The sequence below is a fragment of the Octodon degus genome, unplaced genomic scaffold (genome assembly GCF_000260255.1).
Source record: "Octodon degus isolate 3935 unplaced genomic scaffold, OctDeg1.0 scaffold00020, whole genome shotgun sequence".
NCBI lineage: Eukaryota > Metazoa > Chordata > Mammalia > Rodentia > Octodontidae > Octodon > Octodon degus.
Genome location: NW_004524596.1, coordinates 13226973 through 13233892, shown reverse-complemented (window position 1 = coordinate 13233892; position 6920 = coordinate 13226973). Strand labels below are relative to the sequence as shown.

Genomic DNA, 6920 nt, shown 5'->3' with positions numbered 1-6920 from the left:
AGCTCAGGCTGGCCTTGAACTCACTTTGTGGCCCAGGCTGGTCTTGACCTTACAATGCTCCTCCCGCCTCAGCCTCCCAAGGGCTGAGATTACAGGTGTGCACCACCATGCCTGGCTATATTATTATCATTATTATTGTTATGCTGCTGGAAATTGAACCCAGGGCCTCATACCACTGAGCCCCTGGTCCTAGAATTTTTAAAAACCATATTTTACAGGAATAGACAGGAGGGGAGGATTGAGGTGATCGGGGAAGCACTGTCTTCATTAGATCTGCACCTTGCAATGCACAGCCTCTGCTTAAGTTGAATTTGAGCAACGCTTTCGATTTTTTTTCAAAATGGTTACATAATAAACCACTTATTTGCCAGCTCACAGTTCTGGGGGGCAGCAGAGCGGAGTGGGCAGGCTCAACTGGACACTCACCAGGCTGTAATCACCGCGTGCGGCTGACTTGGCGCTCGTGTAGAAGCTTCCTGCTTCATTCAGGCTTTTGGAAGAATCGGGTCTGGAGACTGATGTCTCACTGGTTGGCTGTCACCTGGAGACCACGCTACCGAGCAGGCCCTTACATCCTTATTGTGTGGAAGAAGGAAATTTGTTGGGCTGGGGAGATAGCTCAGTGGAATAAGTGCTTGCCTGGCAAGCACAAGGTCCTGAGTTCGATCCCTGGTACCACCAAAAAGAAAAAGAAAGTAAAATAAGGTTGGAGATATATAGTTCAGTGCAAAGGAGCTGGATTTAATCCCCAATACCTCAAACAAAGCCAGCAGTAGCACATGGAGGCCACTTCACACTTGCCACATCACAGCGTTGCCTAGATTCGCATTTGACTGAAAAACCAGAGGACAGGCATCATTATAAGGTGGGAAAATAAAAAAGGTGAGATCCTCCTGCTGTGGCCTCTCAAGTGTTGAGATTACAACCATGTGCTAATACACTCCACAGAGAGGCTTTTTTTGCGCTACCATACTCCACAGGGGGCTTTTTAAAAAATTTATATTTTTCTGTGTCATCCGTGTTGTCCTTTTTTTTTTCTTTTGGTTTATATGATAAAGGCAGCTACTCATAAAAATCTTCCTTGCTCATAGCAATAGAATTGTGGCTCAAGTAGTTGCTCAGCATGAAACTGAATTTCCCAGCAGCCCCCACACCACATGTCCGGGTGACTACTTCTATCAACAAAATGGCAGGGGGAGTAGTGTCAGTCAGTCCTGAATGAAGCCATTTAAGAAAGTGTCAGCTCCATCTTTCCCACCTTACTCTACCTGGATGCACGGAGACACGAAGGCTCCAGGGAAGCAGAATCTCAGGAGGAGGAAGTTGGGCCATGTGTCCCCACATGGAAAAGAGCTGCTGCTCATCGGGAATATTCTCCCTGTTTCATGAGTAATTAACTCCTGAGGGCTTCAGCCCACCTCTTCCAGCCATTTAGTTTCCCATAACTAGGCGGGCTCATTTTCGTGTTCTCTCAGGCATCCGATCCTCGTGTGTCTGCCATACACAGGCTCCTGTGGAAGTCATCCACTTTCCCTGGGGAAGGTGCCACCCGGGAGTGACTGGCAGCAACAGCAACAGCGGTTTTCATCTCTGTGAGAAGAAATAACCTTAAGAAACGATGGAAAGGCATTGAAAACAGAAGTAGTTAGCAACAGCCCTGACGCAATGTGGTTTGGGTTTTCAGCAGTTTGGGACTTTCGGTCAAGAAGTCTTGCTGAATGGCCATCTGTGCCTCATGAGAAAAAACTAGAAAGAAATCAACTTCAGTTCTTCCTGAGGCTAGAGCAGGGCTACTTGCCTATGACAGTCTCCTCTAGTTGTGAGTTCTCTCAGGCGCTCCGTCTTCTGGGAAGGGTTTTTCTGCCCACTCTTCTCCCTCACAAGCTCCTGGGAGGATGGCTCTTCTCTAAGTACCTAGGACTCTCCTTGCTCCCTCTCTTTCGCTGACCCTCTACCTACCAGCCCTGGGACAGCCTGTGAGCCCCTTGAACGCAGGGACACTGATTCACTTTGTGGTCCTTCTGCCTAGCACAGGCCTGGCATACAGCACACGATCCATACATGCCGTCTGCACAAGCCAATGAATGAATTAATGAATGCGCTTCTCACAGTGTTCTTGCTCTGCTGTTATGACAACTTCATAAACTTGTTTTGGGTATCATTTCAAAGCCTCCCTTCAAATCCTTTTCTTCTTTTTTTCTGTAGCATGCCTCCTTTTCTGCTGGTTGAGATTTCTATCACTTTTGCTACAATTAGCCAGGGCTATTTGCTTTTTTAAGATACTTCTTTGAGAAGGTCCCTATGGATTTAAAAAAAAATACTTATCCTTTATTATTGCATGAGACCAAAGTATAGGATGTGAAAAGAGCCCTAGATCAGAAGCCTTTCAAACTTGTCTTCTTGTTGTTCTGGGGATTGAACCCAGTGATACTCTATGATGGAGGATGACCTGGGCAACTCCCCTTGAAAGAAGAGCAATCCTTTCCATTTTGGTTGAGTCTGACACAATTTCCCTGTACTGATGTGTGCAGAGCTGGCTAGGACTTTTCCTTATTCCTTCAATTGGCTTTAAGCAATGTATACTGGTCTAGCCGAGGAGCTGGTGGTAGTCTTTGAAGACTACATGTGTGTTTCCCTGATAACCCACGCCTGCTGCTCTTTGCTACAAGAAGGGTTGAGACAAGATGAAGAGCCAGTGCTCCACGCTGTCAGTTGGGATCTAGACTCAAAATAGAGGCTATAACTTCTGGGGGCTTGAAAGATTTGCACATCAGAGCTGAAGCACTGGACCTCAAAACAGTAGATACTATCTCAATAGTATAATGCAAATTACATTTTCTGCATATCCTTCTCTCTGCATATGGCAGAGGTAAATGCAGGCCACCTACCTAGCCCAGCTCACAACACTCATCTACTTCCCACAATTCTCAGTCATTCATCCTCAAACCACTCCTCCTCCATGATGTGGGTTCAGCCTTGGGTCCAGGCCTTGGTTCCTGATAGCCATCACCATGGCTGGACTTAGGACCTCTTGGCTCCCCAAAACTATAAATATGCTTTAGTGTCTTCATTCTCACTGCAGGTTGCACTGGAAGTGGTATACTGAAATCAACTTGATGGGATTCCAATAATTTATCCATGGGACTATAAATATAAACTTCCATACTGAGATGAGGACCAGGAAGGACTCCCTATACTCAATCACTGATCCCTGGCCCCTTTTATTTTGTTTTGAGACAGGGTCTTGTTAAACTGCTGTCTTAGTTTCTTTTCCTTGTTGCTAAGACACAATACCCAACACCCAAATTTAAAAGAGAAAGGTTAGGGCTGGCCAGATAGCTCAGGGGATTAAAGCACCTGCTTAGGCAGGTACAGAGACCCGAGTTCAATCCTTGATCCTTGGTATGCCATGCTGCTCACCCCCCCGGGGGGGGCAAGCTGAGACACAACTGAGATTGGGCGTGGTGGCATGCACCTATAAGCCCAGTGCTTGGGAGGATGAAAACAGGAGGGTCACTATGAGTCCGATCTGTGTAGTGAGACCATGTGGACTCTACTAAAATACATTCTAAAAATAACAATAAAACAGGTTTATTTGGCTCACAGTTTGCAGAATTTCTGTCCTTAATGGACTGGCTCCAAGGCAGAGGGGCGTCGCAGAGGAGCAGCAGTCCATGGCAGGCAGAAGGCAGATGACATCCTTCATTCCAGCCTCAGACCATGAATCAATCACACATTCTAGATCTCTGGAAAAGACACCTCTGCCAAAGCTCCATACAACCAAATGAGCATTTGTGCGGACATCTAGACACAAGCCACAACAGATGCCCAGACTGGAGATTCTCCTGCCTTGACCTCCCAAGCACCTGGGATTTCAGGTGTGTGCCACTGAGCTCCAACTACCTCCAGTGTCTTTCTTTCAAAGCTTTAGGGAAAATGCCTCTCAAAAAAGGTCAGCAGAACAAGACAGTAGATGAGAAAAGAGCAAGTTTGCCATTCTTTACACAAAATGCCACCAAGAAATAAACATTTTAAAGTATATCAAAGGTGAACTAGGTGTGCGGCCTCAGAAACAAGGTTTGAAAACCTAAAGCATTTCAAAGATCCCTTTCACCTGTAAAGCCCTGCTTTTCTTTGTAAATTAATTATCCTGTTGTTCCTTTAAATCTGTAAGCAACAGGATCTTTGATCCATTAACTGTGTCAAATACTGAATGGTGCTTGTGTTAGAAGTGACCCTAATAATAGTGCCTTTTTTTTTTTTTTTTTTTTTTTGTGGAACCGGGGATTGAACTCAGGCCCTTGCGCTTGCCAAGGAAGTGCTTATTCCACTGAGCCATCTCCCCGGCCCTGCTACAGTGACCCTAATAATACCCTTCTGTCGACAAAGCACGTCACAGGACCCTCTTTTAGTATATGTGCTGCCGAAGCGAGCACGTCACAGGACCCTCTACAGAGGCAGTGTGGCCATGTGATTACCAGCCTGGACTATGGAGGAAGAGAACTGGATTCAAGTCGCGATGTTTTTCATCAGCTAGCTGTGTGACTTGGGCATGTCACCTACCTTCTCTTAGCCTCTGTGTCCTTACTATAAATGAAAGCAGGAGATTTGCCCTGCTGGCTGGTGGAAGAATAAAAGGCAGTACCATGCATGAGCATGCATCACAATCTGCATGGGGTGCGCACGCCATAAAAATTAGCATTTCGGGCTGGCGAGATGGCTCAGTGGTCTAAAGCACCTACTTGGAACAAGCTTGGCAAAGCACAGGGACCACGGTTCCATCCCCCAGCACCACAAGCCAGCCAGCCGCGCCCCCTGGTGGGCTGAGCTGCCCCCCCCCACAAAATAAATAAATGTTTAAAAAAATTAGCATTTCACATTCATCATTTCATTTAATCCTTACAAGTCAAATGTAATGACCATTATTGTAAAAAAAAAAAAAAAATGAGACTCTGAAGGTGTGGTAGGTAGCACATGGCAATGATTCAGCCTCAAGAGGCTGAAGCAGGAGGATCTTGAGATCAAAGACAGCCAGGCAGCGAGGACTACATAATGATACCCTGTCACAAAAAAACCCCAGCCAAAACCAAACGAAAAAATAGAAAATCAAATAAGGGAAATGACTTGCCCAAGTTTCCCAGTGAGGCAGAGAGTGCATTTTCTGCCCTGTTAAGAATGCAAGAGAGAAAGAACCCAGAGGAATTTGGGAAGAAGATGTAAAGAGGGAGTGTCCAGGTTAGAAACAACGGGAGGCAGCCCAAGGATGCGCTCCAGACATCGCAGGAGTGAGGAGGAGGAGGAGGATTCCAGAGACAAACTTCACTAGCTGTAAGGGAGAGTGAGCCCGAAATGCCTCCGTAAGCCGGCGCAAGCTAGGAAGCAGCAATGACCTCTCACCCAGGCGACTCCTCTCTCCACGCAGGGACCCTGCTGCCCCTGCTTGGCAGCCTCAGGTTCCTGCACTTTGCAGGGGCTGGCTGAGCATTTGCTAAGGGGCCTCATTTGCTAATGAGACTCGGCTTCAGATTTTCTCCTTCTCCTAATCTGGAAGATTTCTCCTTGTCCTTAAAAATCACCAAGAACGGAGGATTTTGTTTCTCCCTCCCTCAAGTGAAGGGGAAAAGTCCTTCCTGACAACTCAAGTTTTGTGTCAAGTCACTGGCTGGTCCTGACAGTTACCGCACAGCTGCACTCTGACCAGCAGCTTCGGCTTCCCTTCCTCCCCCCCCCCCTTCCTCCTCACCCCCACAGTGACGTCATGGTGCCTAATTCAGGCCACCACCATAATTTCTACCCACAGGAGGCTGACACCATCTCCAGCAAGCGCAGCCCCAGACCGCTATTTAGCAAAAAGTGGGGAGGCCAAGAGAGAATGGGACCGAGCACGCTCGTCTCTCGCTCCATCCCCTGCCGGAAGCTTGCTTCTGTCCTAATGTACGAACGCAGGAAGGTCTGCCGAGCGGAGCCACTGCTCAAAGCACAGGCGGAAATCCCTTCAATTCGTGGCGCATTTCAGTATGTAAAGTACAAGAGGACACGCAGGTGTCGGCCTCCTTCCCTTCAGCACGTGCTTCTGTGTAACTGAGTTGCTAATCATTAGTGAAAAATTACCAAAACAAAGGCCCAGCAAGGTTCCCTGCTCACAGCGCGGCCTGCCCTCCTCGCTCCTGCAAAAGCTCCCCTGCCTCACAGGGACCGCATGTCAAATCAATAGAGACTTGAACTGTTCATTTGCAGAAAGGAAGAGAAGATGGAGCTAAAATAGTCTCTGTCATTTCTCTGCCCATAGGGAATGAAAGTCCCTTCAATTTCAGGTCTTTTTACAATTAGGTAAATTCCAGGAAGATTATGAGCAACTTTGCAAAATTTCCTAGTTTTCTGAGGGGAAGAAAATGCTCTGTTGACACAAGGCTGCAGTTTTTATAAAGAAGTGGCTTTAGTGCAGATGCTGTATCTCCAGTCCCCCAACCTTAATTTTTTATTTCTATTTTCATTTATCTATCTTTTCACAGTGCCAGGGACCAAATCCAGGGCCTCGTACATGCTGGGTGAGTACTCTACCACTGAGCTATGCCCCCATTCCTCCAATTTTTAAATAAGACCTCCTCCCTTAAGGCCAGCAAGATAGCTCAGCAGACTAAGTGCCTGCTTAGGCAAGCTCAGGGACCAGGGTTCCATCCCTGGTACCACATGCTGGGCAGGTCCCACACGGGGACCAGGCCTGGTGGTGCATGCCTGCAATTCTAGTAATTTCAGCTGGAGACGCTGAAAACAGGAGGATCACTGAGTCTGAGCTGCATAGTGAGACCCTATATCAAATACATCAAAAAAAAAAAAAAAAAAAAAAAAAAAAAAAACCAAAAAACAAGACCTCCCCTTTTTTCTTATTCTTATTTTATGACCTCTTCAAACTGAGTCCA

At 46.8% G+C, this 6920-nt stretch overlaps 1 pseudogene; it reads right to left on the bottom strand.

The window, feature by feature from the left end:
- The window catches only part of LOC101559766, a 70350-nt pseudogene that overhangs the window by 62011 nt on the left and 1419 nt on the right, over nucleotides 1–6920 (bottom strand).